The 19,715-nt window shown below is 40.6% G+C and overlaps 1 long non-coding RNA gene across 2 annotated transcripts in view; it reads right to left on the reverse strand.

Moving 5' to 3' along the window:
• LOC133251695 (uncharacterized) overlaps window positions 1-5,521 on the reverse strand; it is a 128,464-nt gene extending 122,943 nt beyond the window's left edge. The window contains exon 1 of one of the 2 annotated variants that reach the window (XR_009737742.1): window positions 5,162-5,521. This is a non-coding gene — a long non-coding RNA (uncharacterized LOC133251695). The remainder of the gene's footprint in view (window positions 1-5,161) is intronic. The other variant, XR_009737744.1, reaches the window with a different exon arrangement.
• Window positions 5,522-19,715: the final 14,194 nt, after the last annotated feature.

Raw genomic sequence — 19,715 nt, forward strand, 5'->3', positions numbered from 1 at the left:
ATCTAATCTGACGTTAACGATATCTGCTGAAGTGCTCAACGAGACAGATTCAAACAGATGTTTGTGATTGCTTTTCATTTCACATTTCCATTATTCTAGCTAATGCACAGAACTGAGAACTGATATCATGTAAGCGACTAAATTTTGAATCTGTGATTTCTAACTATCTTTAACAAACTCCTCAAGAGAAAAAAATTAAGACTTTCATACAAAATAAACATCTGTTTATATATATATATATATATATGATATATCTGATGAGAGGACTCAGAGAGAGGGAGAAATTAAAAAGTCCTTAATTATACCTCACCTTTAGACATGCTCATACTCTTTGTAGGTTTGTTTCTAGTATTTCAAGCATGCCTCTTAATATTTTGTTTGCTTTTCACACATGAATACACAATTTGCAAGCTTCAAACTAATGTATGCCTAAAGCTAATTCACTACAAAATTTTCCATTTTTTCTCCCATTTTATGACTTTTTAAAAGTCATACACTTTTCATCACAGATATAACAGGCATTTGGGTTCCAATATTTTCCACTAATTTTTCTAAACTGAGGCCAAAATTCTAGATACATTCAAGCAATTATACAAACACTGCCTTTTGGTCAAAGATAGCAAAGTGGCCAAAGTTGAATTAGTCTAAACAAAGGCAGCACCACACATGACTCCAGCAGCTGATAATGCAAAATGTGCCTTAGAGTCTTCAAGATCTCCGAGTGTGGGACTTCCTCAGTGGTCCAGGGGTTAAGACTACACGCTTCCAATGTAAAGGGTGCAGGTTCAATCCCTGGTCAGGGAGCTAAGAGGCCACATGCTATGCAGCCAGAGAAAGGAAAAAAGATCTCCAAGCGTGAGTATATTTCAACTCAGAGACCACAGGTACACCCAGGTGACATTAGGAAAGAGGGACCCATATCTCTGGCCCTTTCTGTACTGAAGCGAGGCAGGGATAGCTTCAGTTCCTCACAAAGGCCACACCCCCTCAAATTCCAGCTTTCACAGGAGCAGTCTCCTCAGCCCAGAATATTGTTTCTCCACCCATGGCCTCCGATTTCCATTCGGTTTATTCCTACTCTCTCTAAAGGTAGCCATCCATGAACCTCCAGGTCTGACTCAGTCTATCCTCCAGAGTCACTCTGTACTTGAAGGGTGGCAACACTCCTCAAGCTTGTAGTGAAGTTTGGTGGTCATTTTCCTTGTATCCCCTTCCACTCTCTACACACAGTCTGGAAAGCCATCTCTTCCATTTCATCCTATATTCTCATTGTCTGGCCCATGGGACGCTCTCACAAAGTCTCCATAGAACTGGATTACATGAAATTACATGGCAAGCTTGGTAAACAAAATTTGTTTCCTAAGTGAGATCTTTCTTTTTGTCATGTTTGGGTAGAAGGGAGACAGAGAGATATAGAAAAAGAACAAAAGGGTGAGAGAGAGACAGAGAGACTGATTCATGTCTTCATCAGATAAAAAGTCATTGAACCAGGAATGCTATTTACATGGCTTCCCAATAGGACAAGTTTTCCTTCTTACACATCAGTCTTCAAGAGCCAAACAGGACTTTCCAGGTAGCTCAGGGGTAAAAAAAAAATCTGCCTACCAATGCAGGAGACGCATATTTGATCCCTGGGTCAGGAGGATCCCCTGGAAGGGGAAATGGCAACCCACTCCAGTATTCTTGCCTGGGAAATCCCATGGACAGAGGAGCCCAGCAGGCTACAGTCCACGGGGTCACAAAGAGTCGGACATGACTGAGAGACTGAGTATGCAGAAGAGCCAAACAAAGCAAACCAAATCCGTACTTCGCTCTGACATCTGCAGTGTTTTTGTCCTCACCCATTTCTTCAAACCGACAGAAATCTGGTCTCTTTAGCAGTGGCGATGACTCTCTTTGATCTTCTGTGTTGGCCACATGTTCCCCCAAAGCCAAAAAAAGAATCATGTCTTCAGCTGGGGAACCACAAAGTTGTTGCAAATATAAAACACAAAGCTGGGCTTCCAAAACGAGACCCAACATGAGTCCTGTAGTTTTAGGTTTTGAAGAAAAGATGATAAACAGTGATCCCACGTCTTCGATTCCCAGTTGCCACCAGCGGACCACCAGCAGCTCCAGACACACAGAGGAGGCAGCCAAAACCACAGCCAGGGAGTTACATATATTTTCTCTTAAGCAAAAAAGGAAGGCCACATGGGAAATAATCAGTCTTGGCCAAGAGAAATCAAAAAGGATGGGCAATAAAAGAACAGAATCTTGATACCCTAGAGGGAAGGGGAGTTGAGGAAGAATGGAAAGATGTATATGTACGGCTTAGTCCCTTCACTGTTCACCTGAAACTGTCATAAGGTTGCTAATCAGCCGTGAAAGTGAAAGCTGCTCAGTCATGTACAACTCTTTGTGACCCCACAAGCGATAGCCCGCCATGGAGTTTTCCAGGCAGGAATACTGGAGTGGGTTGCCATTTCCTCCACCAGGGGATCTTTTCAACCCAGGGATTGAACCCAGGTCTCCTACATTGCAGGTGGATTCCTTACCCTCTGAGCCACCTATTCCCCAATACAAAATAAAAACTTAATTTAAAGAATAGAATAGAATCTTGCTTCTAAGATAATAGTATTAACAATGAGCTTTTAAACATATGTAAAAAAAAAAATCCATAGTTCAGCAAGTTCTCTTATCAAAAATGCTCTAGTGAAACTCGACTAGAGATTGCTCTCAAGTCTCTGGAGCTTGACTCTTTGCCTCCTGTTTGGGGCCGCTATTACCTGAGTCACCAGCAGGTCCTGGAATACCCACAGGCCCCTGCCTCAATGTGGTTTAATAAAGCAATACAGAAACAATTTTTGGCTTTGCTGCAAATGTGCATAATGGAAAGCAAATATTATTAAAAAGACAATCATTTTTAGTGATTAAAATAATCCAAGGCAGAAAAAATTTCTCCCATAAGTTTCGAAGTTCTCATTTATCATCGTTTTGCCGCAAGAAGCCAGAGTAATTTTATTTTTCCTGACTTCTATTAAAAAGATCAATACATATGATTCCAAAGAGTCTCGGCTCATGAAAAGATGGAGCAGGCCTGTAATCACATATGAAAGTATTGGTTGTCATTAGCAGAAAGATTGATCTGAAAAGACAGCAGACCCAGAGTGAAAGGACTTAAAATTTTCCACTGGGCAGCCCAACAACTTTCACCTTCCAGATAATTGAATACAGATAACAGATTACCATATTAGAGGAAAGAATTGGATTGGAGATATTCAGTAGATACCCGCTTTAGCAAAGCAATACCAAATTTCTCAATAATGATTTTTGTTTGATGCAAAAACATTAATGCAGACTGACAGTACAAAGGCACAGTCCAATGTGCATTGAAGACAAAGTTGTTGGATCAGATTTTTATACAGTTACCTGTGGCATCAGAGGTTCTAACAAACGCATGTGTTCAGTTGACTGTAAAAAACCGAGTTAAGGAACATATTCAGGCAAATGTCATGGCTTTATTCCATGAACAGAGCTTCTTTCAGCTTTCTTCAGTGAGTTATTGATATAACCCTGAGTGGTAATTGTATAAAACTCTCAAGAACTGAACTCATGGGCAGGCATGCAAACGGTTTTCTTCACTGCATAACTCTCCTTTCCAGAAACCCACTAACAGTGCAGTAAAAAATGTTAGCTATAAAACAAGCTGGAATTTTTATAGGACCTTGGAAGGGCACGGTGAATTTGGAAATTCAGAGTTGTAGTCCAAGAACACTAAACTGAAGGTCAAGGTTTTCCATATCTTCATCCTTGTCCTACAAATATACCATATTGACAACCTGAAGATGTTGCTCCCAAGCTCCAGAATTTATGCATAAAATGAGAGGCTGAGACCATGAATATTAACCAAACTTTGGCCTGTATGTTTTTTAAGACATCTGAATATTTCATCACCTTTCAATCCCTTTACTTACTTAGCGGCCAGCAAATACCTGGACATCTCATAGGAATCAAATCTGTTCATAGTTATTAACCACTGATCATTTTCATAATGACCTAAAAGCTCATCTTGGAGAAAGATACCAACTTCCATACCCTATAACAACCATCTTGACAGTGTAAGTGAGCATTGCATTGGTGTTAAAAACCATTGGTTGTCATTGACCTCAATAGAGTTTGAGAGACATTTTATGTTAAGTGTGTTCCTCTACGACTCTTCTATGAATTCCTAAATTCTTTCATTATCTAAATTTTACACAGAATCACATTGTCCTGGCCTTCACTAGACACCTCAGTGCATACAAAGCAAAACTGTTTTCCTCCATGTCTAAATTAAACAAAACATAAACACTTGTTTTTATAAAAATTCCAGAAAATGTTCACGCTTTTGGAATTTCCTGTAATAATAGTATCAGGAGTAAATTCCTTTAAATACAGAGGACAGGAATAAGACCAGCCAGGAATTATTTTTAGTTTTTCAAGCTTAGTAAATTCTTTTCCATTCTCAACTGAAAGAATTTTTCTTCTTGCAACTAAGAAAACATCTCCGTTTTACTAATGAAGTCAGTATTTTTCAAAAAAGGGGAAATATTATTTTTCCCATTTGTGCCTCATACAGGAATCTGTGTAAATACACATGTACATGTTTATATTCCATGCTTGTAGTGAGCCCACATTTTTTTAACCAATTCTCTTTTCAAGAAAACTAATTAAGGATCACTCAAGGGCACTCTTACTTTAAAAGTGGAGCATGTTGGTACCCCAAGACTAGAGTGGGCTATGGAAACTTCCTGTCTTTGTCCTGTTGAAGGGGTGACTGTTGAAGAGTCTGACAGTGACTCTTGGGTCATACAACACCACAATAGACAGAATGCCCATGACCTAGCTATAAATGCATGAATGCTCAGTGACAGGGCTCCTTCCCTGCCCTTCCTTGTCCTGCTGATGCCTTGATGAGAGATCGAGGATATCATGACCTGGGTTGACACACTCTCAAAGGAGTTGTCAGTACAGCATGTATGATGCCCCAGTGTACACACTGGGCTCTGATTTGTACTGGGCTATGCTAATTACAGTGTGTGAGAGTTGCTATCTCATTCCTGTTCTCTGTGTACATTGTGATAAACAAAAAGTTGCTGAAGCATGAAACAAGAAGTAAATAGGACCTCAAGCACCTTACCGTTACAAACAGCATGGAAATTATTTTCTTGTTGTACATATGCTCAGTCGTGCCCAACACTTTGCAACCCCGTGGACTGTAAACCACTGGCTCCTCTGTCCGTGGAATTCTCCCGGCAAGAATGTTTGAGTGGGCTGCCGTTTCTTACTCCAGGGGATCTTCCCAAGCCAGGGATCAGACTGAACCCACATCTCTTGTGTCTCCTGCATTGTCACGCAGATTCTTTACCACTGTGCCACCTGGGAATGAAAATTATGGCATATCATTCTAAAAAGAGAAGACAAAATGAGAGGGAAAAAACTAGAATATAACTGTACTAATCAGGGCTCTCCAGAGACACAGAACCAATCAGAGAGACAGAGACAAAAATCTATTCATTAATTATAAGAAATTGGCTCATGTAGTTATGGGGGGAACAAGTCCAGGATTTTCAGGGGGACTCAGAAGGCTGGAGAGCCAGTGGGATGTATTTCCAGTCCAAGTGCAAAGCCAGAGAACCAGGAGAGCTGATGGTGGTTCTACTCTGGAGGCCAGCAGACCCGAGACCCAGAAGCACCAAGGCTTCAGTTCAAGTGCAAAGGCAGGGAAAAGCCAATGTTCCAGCTAAAATGCCACCAGGCCAGAGGAATTCCCTCCTAACTCAACATTTTTATTCATTCAAGCCTTCAACTGATTGGACTTATTCCACTCACATGCGGGAGGGTAATCTGCTTTACTTGGTCCACTGATTTAAATGTTAATCTCATACAAAAACACCATCCCCAAACACCCAGAATAATGTTGGACCCAATATCTGAGCACTCTATGACCCAGTCAAATTGACATATAAAATTAATCATCACAATAACCTTGTCAAATGCTAATCAAATACACTTTGCTTTTTGTTTGTTTATCTTAATACAAGTGGTAACTTCTGTTCATTCCTTTTTTGCGATGATTCTTTTTGTCCATTTGGTTTAAATATTTCTCTACACTTCAACAAGCAGGCAATAGTTAGGTAGTAAAATTGCACTGAAAATTCATTTCCCCCAGCTAAAGCAAACTCAAGGAACATCTATTTAATAAAATGGAGAATCAATAAAATTATAATTTTAAGTCAGAGCCAATGCCAAGTTGTCTTGTAAAGAAGTTTTATAGGAATTCATGTTCTTTGTTTCTGTTAGGAAAAATCATATTAAAATAGAATTAATTTAATAATCATCAAACTGGTTGGTTCAGTGATGATAAGTTTGACTAAGAAACATGCATCCAGCTTCTATTCCTTTGAAACTACCTTTTCCAATTCTTTTAGGACCTTGCTACTCAAAGAGGATGTTGCAGAGAAGCAGTGCCTGCATCACTTGGGAGTTTGTCTAAAATTCAGATTCCAGGCCCCAAATCAGGCCTATTCGATTAGAATATCTGGGGATGGGCCCTAGCTATTTGCATTTTAAGAAGCTCTCTGGGTAATTCTTAAGCACAATAGCATTTGAGAGTCCCCATGTTAGATAATGTTTTATCCAGCTGGCAAAAATCACACATGCCACAGATTAAATCTCAACCAGAGAAACTTAATTCTATCATCCAGTTGAAGCTTAAGTTATCAACCAAGCTGGCACGCACTCTAACGCATTCGACAATGGAGAATTTTCTGATTAACTGATTCGCTCATTCCATCTAAATTTTGGAAGATTACATTCATTTTGATAAACTTAGTGGAACTGGAGAACATCAAGATAATACAGTATTAAAATGTAATAGTAAATTTTAAATGTAACTACTAAGTGAAAGTTAATATTAAAATATTAAATGTGCTTTGCATATCACTCTACCATTTGGCATAAACAGGCAGCCCTCAGAATACATTTCAAATTGTCATCATTTCTCTAATTAGCCATATTTTCAAGTAAAAGTTGAAAGGCACCGGTCAACACACGTGATCGAGGTCTTGGCTATGAACATGAGTACTGAAAAGCACTGGTCTAGAGTAGTTGGCTTATTTATTGTGGAGTATCTTTTAATCTTGCCATCCAAGTTGTGTCTTAGAAAATGATACTAGTTCATTTACAGCCTTTAATCAGTCCAAATCCCCTCTTTGCAACAAGCATATGAAAAGACAAATTTTGAAATAGTGGAGTTTCCCTTCTCTTCCCCTAGCCTGAGTTCCCAGTGTCTCCTTTGTGCCCACATACACAGCATTAATTCCCCATTAAGACATTCATCGCTTGCATCTTGGCCTTTGCTGCTCCGGATGCCCTTCTCTTATGGTAATCTCTCCCCAAGTGCATCCGCACTAACCAAGCCCTGCTCTTCTCAACTTTCCTTCCCTCTTTCCAAATAAAAATGTTCTATACCATTTCCCTCTCTTAAGAGACCCGATATGAACTATTTGTCTGTTCAAAATCTGTCTGGTACCATTCCCTTGGGATAATAATAATAAGCAATAATTTGGCATCGTGTCAGATTATGATTCAGTGCAAAGCAACTTGGAGCTACAGAATCAGAGTTCAAGACCTAGCTGTGGTTTTGTAAATTTGGGGGAGGTTTTGCCCTCAAAGAACTCATAATTCAATAAAATAAATAAGACAGTTAAACAAAAATACAGTTGACTGGAAAATGTCTTTTGGAAAATGCCTCCAAAAGACACAGCAAGCTGAGGGAATCAAGAACAGAGGAGCTCATATCTGGTTGGACACGAACTTCAGAAAGTTTCTCAGAGGAAGCCACCCTGGTTCACAGTAAACTCAACCCTTTCAGGGGTCACACTTGAAACAAAATAGATTTACCCCAAATTGCTCCATCAAGAAATAAGAACAGGGTCCATGCAAACTCATGTTATGTTGGTTTTTCTCTTGGCTCTGAGCAGAATGACGCTCATCATGTGACCCAGCTGGAGTCATTCTGACACCAGGAGCCATAGACAACGGCTGTCATCGTGGTCCATTGAAACTAGTCATGTAACATCCATCACAAGCTATGTATGAAGATGTGAATGGATGGGGACAAGTGTGTGTGCAGGATCATATATGATTCTTGCCTCAAGCTAACTGGATAGCTTTCCTGTTTATCACTAAATAAGGGCATGTTGAACACTTTTGTGGGCCAAGCCCCATAATGAGAATATGGCTACAAACGATGAAGAAGCAATTTCTGTTCTTCAAGAGCTTAGAGTCGAAACAACCAAGCAGACATTTACAAATAATGATTAGTGTAGACTAAAACGCTGCTGCAAGTTTAAGACTTAAAGCCTACATAGCTTCCAGGCAGTGATTTCTCTTCTATGCTACAGCTCCAGGATCTGCTGCTTCAGTGAAGAGGATTATGACCCCCATCCTCATACTCAGTGGTGTTGCCAATGCCTGTCTTGGTTCCATGAAGACAGCCCTGTCTCATCAGCATGGAGTCCTCATTTACTCCCTGGAAACACTCTATTAATCCATGGTTCTTAGCCTACAAGGACCACCCGGGGGGCTAACAGGCAGATATCTGGCTTCATCCAGAAACTCTGATTCAGACTACAACTGGGATAGTCTACATTGCATTTGGAAAAACCCATCTGAGTGGTTCTAAAGCAGAGAGTTGTGTGAATTGCCCTAGAAGCCCTGTAACCTAGACGTGGACAAACTAAAAACCCCGATTTTCCTTATCCAGACAAATTGAGAACATAATTTAATTGACATGCTACATCCACTTCAGAATGTCTCAAAAATATGCACAAATATCTGCATACCTTCTTTTGCCTTCAAAAGACACTAAGAGGTAAACTATTCTAAAAATAGAAGAAAGTTCACCATCCTGAGACTTGAACTCTTTGTGAGGAGTTGTTTTAGTATAAAACTTCAATACATGCTCCAGGTTAATGAGGAAGACTGTTTATTTATCATTCAGTTTTTAAAAATATGTATCAGTAAATCTCTCTTTTAGGCAGCTTGAGTAAATGCCTAAAGGTAAGAAATATGCCAAACCCAAAACTAAATACTGCCAACAATTCATGATAGAAATAAAATCAACTTCAAAATTGGAGATAAGCCACAGATAAAAGAGAGGTTTTATACTATGACCTTCAAATCAATTCTTTGGTTTTCTTTCTTTCTGTTAAATGACAGACAACTGGAAAAAAATAACTGTTTTTCACTAAATCTAATTTTTCTCTTTCACATAATATTGATTTAAAGGCAATGTTATCAATAGTCATAAGTAAAAGAATAGGAACTTAGAAAACCATAATTCTGTTGAAACCAAGGTACCCAGTTTATGAGTCAAGATCAGCAAATTAGTTTAGAAAAATACATCAAGGTTGGGGTAAGCCCAGAATGATGTGAAACGAGAAGGGCAGACGGTAAGAGCAGAAATAGTAAAGACGGATTCTTCAAAATCCCATTGAGTATTTTTTTACTTCAGAAAAGGGTAACTTTATATAAAAACTTTGCAAATAAATGAGTGATTGAAAAAAAAAAAAAAGCTCAACAGCATGGCAGTCATTGAAAGACTTGAAAATGAATGAATGAAAATAAAAACCTGAATCTTTCCTTCACTCAGCTAACTGTTGTGCAAATGCCCTGGAGTCTAATACAGTAAGCTATGTTAGAAATACACTGGGACGACCCAGAGGGATGGTATGGGGAGGGAGGAGGGAGGAGGGTTCAGGATGGGAAACACATGTATACCTGTGATGGATTCATTTTGATATTTGGCAAAAATAATACTATTATGTAAAGTTTAAAAATAAAAAAAATTAAAAAAAAAAACAAAAAGAAATACAGGTTGAATAAAATATTTTTTAAATGGAGTGATGAATGAATAGTCTTTTTTGTTAACCTGAAGCATGTAGTGTATTTACATCCATGTCTCTAAGGCACTCACCACTTAGCCAACAAAATCACAGACATCTATCTCTACAACTAAGCATAATACAGAAAGATGTGTGTTACATCAGTCATATGAAACAGTGATTCAGGAACAGTGAAGAGAGCATGATAAATTTTCCTGTGGGCTTAAATAGGGATGGTCTCACAGGAGAAGTGAGTGCTTTGTAGACTCTGGGTCTAAAAAAGTCTCTGAGTGAAGGTCCTCACTAGCTTGGGACCATCCTTATTTAATCTGTGCAGAGTTTCCCCTTGGGTCCTCTGCGTTCCTTTCATCACACACTCCACATACAGATGTTCAGCCACCATCTATATGCATATGACTCCCAAAACTCTATCTTGAGATAAACACCTGAGTTTCAGACTCACACCCAAATTGCCTTCTGAATAACCTAGGCTCCTCAAATTCATTATATCTAAATCTATTAACATTCCTCCCTTCTCCACCCCCAATCTAAACCTCCTCATCTTCTCCTATTTACCTTCTCATTGAAAGATACAGCCATTCATAGCCTGAGACAGAAATTTTCCATAATCCCAGACTCTCCCCCTCCCTACACCCAGTCACTAAGCCCTGCCTCTTCCATTTAAAAGCCTCACCCCCTTCTCATCCTTCCACAACTACAGTCTTAGTTGATACTCTTAACATGTTTTACCTCCTTCAAGTTGATCCTCCACTGCCAGAGAGATGAACTGTAGCTGATAGTGATTTTACTTCTCTGATTAATATCTTCTGACAATGCCTTGGCACATTAAGATAAATCCCACATTCCTCTTGAACTGGGATCTCTTACCCTACCACCCTTTTTCCCACTGCCTCCAACAGGTTTTCAGAGCTCTGCCCATGTGACATTTCCTCCTGTGGCTTGACCTGGCTGTTTTCTCCTACACATGGACATCACCAGATGGTCAATACTGAAATCAGATTGATTATATTCTTTGCATGGAGAAGCTCTATACAGTCAGCAAAAACAAGACTGGGAACTGACTGTGGCTCAGATCATGAACTCCTTATTGCCAAATTCAGACTTAAACTGAAGAAAGTAGGGAAAACCACTAGATCATTCAGATATGATCTAAATCAAATCCCTTATGATTATACAGTGGAAGTGAGAAATAGATTCAAGGGATTAGATTTAAGAGATTAGATAGAGTGCCTGAAGAACTATGGATTAGAGGTTCATGACATTGTACAGGTGGCAGTGATCGAGACCATCACCAAGACAAAGAAATGCAAAAAGGCAAAATGGTTGTCTGAGAAGGCCTTACAAACAGCTGAGAAAAGAAGAGAAGCTAAATGCAAAGGAGAAAAGGGAAGATATACCCATCTGAATGCAGAGATCCAAAGAATAGCAAAAAGACATAAGAAAGCCTTCCTCAGTGATCAATGCAAAGAAACAGAGGAAAACCATAGAATGGGAAAGACTACATATATTTTCAAAAAAAATTAGAGATACCAAGGGAACATTTCATGCAAAGATGGGCTCAATAAAGGACAGAAATGGTATGGACCTAACAGAAGCAGAAGATATTTAGAAGAGGTGCTAAGAATACACAGGAGAACTATACAAAAAAGATCCTCATGACCCAGATAACCACGATGGTGTGATCACTCATCTAGAGCCAGACATCCTGGAATGTGAAGTCAAGTGGGCCTTAGGAAGCATCACTACGAACAAAGCTAGTTGAGGTGACGGAATTCCACTTGAGCTATTTCAAATCCTGAAAGATGATGCTGTGAAAGTGCTGCACTCAATAGGCCAGCAAATTTGGAAAACTCAGCAGTGGCCACAGGACTGGAAAAGGTCAGTTTTCATTCCAGTCCCAAAGAAAGGCAATGCCAAAGAATGCTCAAACTACTGAACAATTGCACTCATCTCACACGCTAGTAAAGTAATGCTCAAAATTCTCCAAGCCAGGCTTCAACAGTACATGAACAGTGAAATTCCAGATGTTCTAGCTGGATTTAGAAAAGGTATAGGAACTAGAGATCAAATTGCCAACATCTGTTGGATCATCAAAGAAGCTAGAGTTCCAGAAAAACTTCTACTTCTGCTTTATTGACTATGCCAAAGCCTTTGACTGTGTGGATCACAATAAACTGTGGGAAATTCTGAAAGAGACGGGAATACCAGACCACCTGAACTGCCTCCTGAGAAATCTCTATGAAGTTCAAGAAACAACAGTTGAACTAGACATGGAACAACAAACTGGTTCCAAATTGGGAAAGGAGTATGTCAAGGCTGTATATTGTCACTCTGCTTTTTTAACTTATATGCAGAGCACATCATGTGAAATGTCAGGCTGGAAGAAGCACAAGCTGGAATCAAGATTGCCAGGAGAAATATCAATAATCTCAGATATGCAGATGACACCACCCTTATGGCAGAAAGCAGAGGAACTGAAGAGTCTCTTGATGAAAGTGAAAGAGGAGAGTGAAAAAGTTGACTTAAACCTCAACATTCAGAAAACTAATATCATGGCATCCGGTCCCATCAGTTCATGGCCAATAGATGGAGAAACAATGGAAATGGTGAAAGACTTTATTTTGGGGGGCTCCAAAATCACTGCAGATGGTGACTGCAGCCATGAAATTAAAAAATGCTTGCTCCTTGGAAGAAAAGCTATGACCAACCTAGACAGCATATTAAAAAGCAGAGACATTACTTTGCCAGCAAAGGTCCATCTAGTCAAGGCTATGGTTTTTCCAGTAGTCATGTATGGATGTGAGAGTTGGACTATAAAGAAAGCTGAGAACCAAAGAATTAATGCTTTTGAACTGTGGTGTTGGAGAAGACTCTTGAGAGTCCCTTGGACTGCAAGGAGATCCAACCAGTCCATCCTAAAATAAATCAGTCCTGAATATTCATTGGAAGGACTGATGTTGAAGCTGAAACTCCAATATTTTGGCCACCTGATGCAAAGAACCGACTCATTTGAAAAGACCCTGAAGCTGGGAAAGATTGATGGTGGGAGGAGAAGAGGATGACAGAGGATGAGATGGTTGGATGGCATCAGTGACTCAATGGACATGAGTTTGAGTAAACTCCAGGAGTTGGTGATGGACAGAGAGGACTGGAGCGCTGCAGTCCATGGGGTCATAGAGTCAGACACAACTGAGCAACTGAACTGAACTGAACTGAGCATCCTTCCCTTTCCTTCAGCTGACCACGTTCTCTGTTTTCTAGCTTCTGCTCAGCCCAGTGTCCATTCCTCTTTCTTTGGGAGGCATTTTTTATCCTCTGGTCCTCAGATCTCTGTGCCTGTCTTTAGTGGAGGGCTTCACACTGTTTGGTATTGGTTAGAATATTTATCTACATCTTCCAAGCTAACAGCAGAAACTTAAGGGCAAGTCTTTGTTCTGTTCATCTTTATATCCCTCATGCCAAGCACAAAGCTCATCACATAAGAAGATTACAATAGCTTGTGGATTTTTTCAGTTAACTAAAACCTTTCTCGAGCTTCACAATTGTTGCCATTCAAGAACAAATAGTTGAAAATCTCAGAAGACACATACTGCTAAGTCACTTCAGTCGTGTCTGACTCTGTGAGACCCCAGAGACGGCAGCCCACCAGGCTCCCCCATCCCTGGGATTCTCCAGGCAAGAACACTGGAGTGGGTTGCCATTTCCTTCTCCAATGCAGGAAAGTGAAAAGTCAAAGTGAAGTCACCCAGTCGTGTCCGACTCTAGCGACCCCATGGACTGCAGCCACCAGGCTCCTCCACCCATGGGATTTTCCAGGCAAAATTACTGGAGTGGGGTGCCATTGCCTTCTCCAGAAGACACATGACTAGTCAATAAAATTTACTCCTCCAAAATGAGCTGCCAACAATAAAAACTACATCCTCAAGTTTTATAATTATCACAACTGATTGGATATTAAAATTATGCATCAACCAGTAGCTTTCTTCTACATTGTGCCAAATAACTGATTTGATAGTATTGTTTAAAGCATTCTATTATCCAATACTTTCAAGGCAGCTGAGTTAGAGGAGCAGCTGCTTGAGTTTCACGTAGGTTCAACCTTTGTGAAGTGTTGACTTATTTCACTCAGTTACTATAACTCATTCTCTTAAGCACATTGTTGAACATCTACTTTAGGATAGGCACAGATTCCATACCAATGGTTCTTCAAGTGTATCCCATGGACCATCTTCATCTCACCTGAGGATCTTTGTAAAATGCAGATCCTTGCATTCCATCCTAGAAGTCCTAAACAAAAATCTCTAGAAGCAAGGCCTGGGTATCTGCATCTATAAAAAGCCTCTTATCAGTATTTATTCAAACTAAAGTTTGAGAGTCATTGGTCTACACTTTGGACAGTCCCACAGAAAGTAGAAGAAAAAGACGAGGGAGTGAAGGGATGAGAGAGTGAGGGAGGCCCATGGGGAAGAAAGGGAAACATATTATTTAGGTATAAGATCAGCTGCTACAGTAAGGAGACCCAAGACAATCAGAGTTTATTTCTGTTTCACACGATGGTCTGGGAATAGGCAATCCAGAGCTCACGTGGTAGCATCAAGGTGTCAGGGACCCAGGATTCTGCTACCCTGTTGCCTTGTCATTCTGTGAGCCTTTCCTTCATCCGCATGGTCTACGGTGATCCACTACATCATCCTCATCCCACCAAGGTGACTGAGGGTGCTCCCCCTAAAGGCGCAAGCCAGAAGGCACATTCATAACACCTGCTTATAGTCCAAGACTTATGCATGCAGCTTCACCCAACCACAGAAGAGACTGAGAAGTACAGTGGGTTTAGAAGAGACCTGTGTACCCCACTTAAAAATGTTCTATAAAAATTGAGAAAGGGGAAATAGATAATGAGGTCAACTCACAGTTTCTGCCACCTTGGAGAAAGATGAAGAAGAGACAGGGAAGAGCTAGGAGAGGAGGTCGAAGGGAATGGAAAGCTATAAAACCAACTGTCAGTTTTCTAAAACATTCTCCATCCTTCAAACCACAGCCAGATACATGTACTTACAGTCTGGCGTTCCTGATTTTCTGAGCTTCTTGAATCAAGGCTGTCGTATTCACTTTCACTCACGCCCTCTAGCCTTGGTTTTGGACATTGATTTTGATTGGATAATGATCTGCTGCCAATTTTTCCAATATTCTTGGCATAATGGGCAACAGGCACAAGTAGCTTATCCAAGTTCTCTGCTTTATATTAAAAGTCATGGGCTTGAGGATGAATTTTAAGTAGCACTGTGACCTTGTTTGTGGTTAAAGATAGCACTGTTCAATAATCCAGGCATGGTACTCTTTCTCTATGAATAGTGCCCCTCAAATTGGGCAGAGCTGTGACTCTGCGCTTGGTGAACTGAATTTCCGGGTGAATAATCATCTCAACTTTGACATGAAATCTTCTCTTTGGTTTGTCGTCTGGCTGATGGAGGAACTGTAAGCACGAAGGGACAGGCAGTTTGGGGGTTATTTCTACACTCGGGGCATGTTTCTTGCAGAGTAAGAATTGCCATGGCCTTGTGCCCAGAATACTGACCTGTGAAGAACAACCCCACCATCCTTTCATGAGCCTAAGATGAACCACATGACATCTATTCCACAGATCAGACCTCAGGTCAGGTCTTAACTGCTTTTGGATAATGGCCATTTATATGATTTATGGAGCAAAGACTAGGCACAATGCAAGCCTCAGGATATGTTAGAAAGCTAGAGGGTATTTCTAAGCATGAAAATATGCAACATTTCAGGGGTAGTGTCATAAAAAGAAGCATCAGACCAATAGATCACTGTCTCCATGCAACTGTAATCTCTAAAAATAACTTTAGTTCTCATTTCTGAGAATGAGAGAGAAACTCTAGAAGTTCCACTCACGTTTTTTAGGAGGCCATATGTAACCTAACTTTTCCAAAACTGAACTTGAATATAATCTAATTAGAATTACATTCCGTCAGGACATTTCAGTATAGATTCAGATCCACAAAGCAAAGGAAAAGATAATGTGGTTTTATTCCAAAGCGCAGCCTTAAACACATGGCAGCACTCATCATTCTCAAAATTCCCAGTTGCTTCGTTTGCTCCCAAGAGTCAAGTGGCTTCTATAAGAAAATTACATGTGGTCAGAAAATTACAGGAGGCCTGCTTCTTAGGAAGTAATGATCCATTCATTTGATAATTTGCTAAATGCTTACTCTTTCCACTCGTCATTTTTTCCTTCTTGGTTAGCACGTCATGCACATTGTAATGGGAGATAAAGAAATGGAAACACTCCTAGAAAAACAGGCAAAAATAAAAACCAAAAAAAAAAAAAAAGATATACAAAATGTCTTTAAAAATAAACTTCTTATTTTTAAAAATGCTTTTTTGGAAAAGCACTAGGGGAGAAGCCTAAATGTACTAGGACAGCCCACAGACAGTGATTTTCAGATGGGGATGCCGTATGCCCTCATCACTGGAAGTGATACCACAGAAAAAGGACACTGGGGAAAAAGGACACTCTGAGCACAGTTTCAAGTTGGCATCCGATTGTGGACAACTCCACCCTGTCTCCAGAGACTTCTGTAGGATTCCAACCCTGGTCTTGGAAATGTGTGTCTATAAGACACACTGATGTGCAGGCTATTGTTTTAGAGGTGAATCCTTGCATTTAGTTTTCCCGAGGTTGACATTCTTGTGGGTTAGCTATCCTTGCCAATTTTTCCTTTCTCACTGGCCATGTTTCCACTTTCACCAGAATCTGGGGCTGTGGCAGTGGAAAGCGAAGAGCAGCCCGGCGTTACCGTTGCTGCTCTGCTTGCTGCTACGTGGCAAGGAGAAGGCTGGAACTGAAAGCCAAAAAGACTTTCCACTATGAAACACAAGATAAGCCCAGGGATGTCCTCTTGTGCCTGCGGAATGTAGCCAGTTCTCCTGTGTCCACAGAGCAGCCATGCCAGGTGAACTCAAGTGGGGAAAACCGGGCCGGCTCGTAGAGGGCTTGATGTATTACAATAGCCAGGATTTTCAATATGTCAGCTCTTTTTGGTGTGATTTAATACAGCTTACTTGAAAGGAAAAATAGAAAATCTATATGAACAGTTTCCAGCTGTCGGCTCTAATTTCCCATGACGGCCCATGACAAGGAACTCGCAGCATGACTGGATCAGAAAGGGGCTCATTGGAATTTGTGCTCCCTCTTTCTCTTTCTTTGCACTCTTTCTCAACATTCCTAGAAACGTATCCAATTTTCAGGCCAAGCAGGATGGGAAAAACGACCATTTACACTGCATGGTGTCTAAAAGTATTCTACACTAATTTCAACATTCTAGGAAAGTAAGTAACTGTAGGTTATTCCAATATTAATAGAAGAAAAGGAGTATTTCTTCAAAGATAACCTATCTGCTCATACTCTATGTATTTCTCATCTTAGATGAAAAGTTTCCATTCTTCTCCTGAAACCGATTCCTTATACAGCTGGAAAGTCAGCTGACATTGTGTCTTAATAAACTTCTCTTTTGAGTTCCTAGAGAAGAGAGTGGCTGCTACTGCTGCTGCTGCTAAGTCGCTTCAGTCGTGTCCAACTCTGTGTGACCCCATAGACGGCAGCCCACCAGGCTCCTCCGTCCCTGGAATTCTCCAGGCAAGAACACTGGAGTGGGTTGCCATTTCCTTCTCCAATGCAGGAAAGTGAAAAGTGAAAGTGAAGTCACTCAATCATGTCCAACTCTTCGAGACCGCATGGACTGCATCCTACCAGGCTTCTCCATCCATGGGATTTTCCAGGCAAGAGTACTGGAGTGGGGTGCCATCGCCTTCTAAGAAGAGAGTGGAGCACAGAGAAATACTCATTCTCTAGGCTGTAAGATCAGAAAAGGAAGGCCATGGTCTATACTTCACTGTTGAGTACCTAGCTCATTACCTAGCACATAATAGTTTAGTAAATTTTTGCTGTATGTTAATTTACTCTTTCCAATGGCTAAGTCAGTTTTTCTGCCACTCCCCACTGTGGTGTTGGAGAAGACTCTTGAGAGTCCCTTGGACTGCAAGGAGATCAAACCAGTCAATCCCAAAGGAAATCAGTCTGAATATTCACTGGAAGGATTAATGCTAAAGCTGAAGCTCCAATACTTCAGCCACCTAATATGAAGAGCCAGCTCATTAGGAAAGACCCTGATGCTGGGAAAGATTGAAGGCAGTAGGAGAAGGGGATAACAGAAGATGAGATGGTTGGATGGCATCACCGTCTAAATGGACATGATTTGGGGCAAACTCCAGGAGATAGTGGAGGACAGGGAAGCCTGGCATGCTGTAGTCCATGGGGTCGCGAAGAGTCAGACACGACTTAGCAGCTGAACATCAACAACAAAGCAGAGACTCTTTTACCTCAGGCATCAGGGGGAGCTAAAAAGGAAACAAGTTATTCCCTTCAAAGGATTTGAGAAGAGAATCACACAGCAATCACAGAGGTAGAACCACTACATGAACAGCACGCAGGAAATGCATTGCTGAATATGAGCAGGGAATAAAAACTTGAAAGGGTAAGATAGTAGAGTGCTTTCAGCCATTACTCCCAATTAAATAGCTGAACTGCAATGGTTTGAGCTAACCTAAAATCAATAACAATTGGCACATGGTCTAGATTCTGAAAATCAGAGGTGAGATGCTATACATCTCATTTTCTCTCTCTCTCCAACCCCAAGTCCCACTGACAGGAAAATGAACCCCATGTGCTTTGCTCCAGCACCTGAACCACTCTGAATGGTCCTCAAATTTATGCTTGATGTCTCTCCTTCTAAATTAAATAACTCTCCTTCTCCAGTTCCATAAATGCCTCTTTCCTTTTGGATGTTTCATGAAGATCTTACAACCATAATAAGCAAATCCTATATTCATTCATGTTTTTTTTTAAATTTAGGTTAAATCTTAATCATTTGTAACTTGTGAAACAGTCTGTAATTTGTGTTCTGAATCAATAACTGGCCAGCTGCATTATTTGAGCTCTTCCTGTTAAATTTCATAGTGTTGAAGCCCCCAAAACAGGTCTACAAATGGACTCATTCTTTTATCTTGCATTCATTTTCCCTAAATCATCCTACTACCAGCCAGAACACAACCTTCCTGCTTTCAAAAGTTTTCAATTTTGACCTCATCTTTCCTCATCCTTGGGGGTGGAGGCTGAGGGCAGGAGGAGCCGTCTATGTCCTCTACGATCTACAAGCTCAAAAAGGCTAGATGAGGAAGCAGCCAGTGTAGGCTGAACCTTCCCTGCAGAAGGCCCTCAGGAAGGCTCAGAGCTGAGGGAGGGCAAAGATGTACGCCTGGGCCAGCCCTCGAATTCCACACACACCTGCACCCACCCTTTAAGGCACAAGGACTCGCCCATTCCTACTTTCAACTCCGAAATAGTAATTAAGCATCTGCAAGTGCCAATCACTGCTTCGGATGATGGAGATAAAGCAGTAAACCTGCCCTTATGGGGCTTGCATTCTAGAGGGGTTTGTTTCTTGGCTGTGAGAAAAAGGAATCTGAAAAACAGAGCTTTCTGTTGGGGTACTGTATATTTTTCAACCTTTCTACAAGTTCTTAATTGCCAATCTAATTTCTAAGCCAAATTTCATTCCTTCTATTCAAAATGGCATGGCCGGTCTGACCACCAAATACCAAGAGGCTTTCTTGACTATTCCAGCACGTTGTTGGCCAAAGAAAGCAAGCTGCTCCAAAATGACATGGCAAAACATGTAGGGTGATTTTAATCAATTCTTTCGGCCA

Source organism: Bos javanicus, chromosome 1 (assembly GCF_032452875.1).
Source record: "Bos javanicus breed banteng chromosome 1, ARS-OSU_banteng_1.0, whole genome shotgun sequence".
Classification (NCBI taxonomy): Eukaryota; Metazoa; Chordata; class Mammalia; order Artiodactyla; family Bovidae; genus Bos; species Bos javanicus.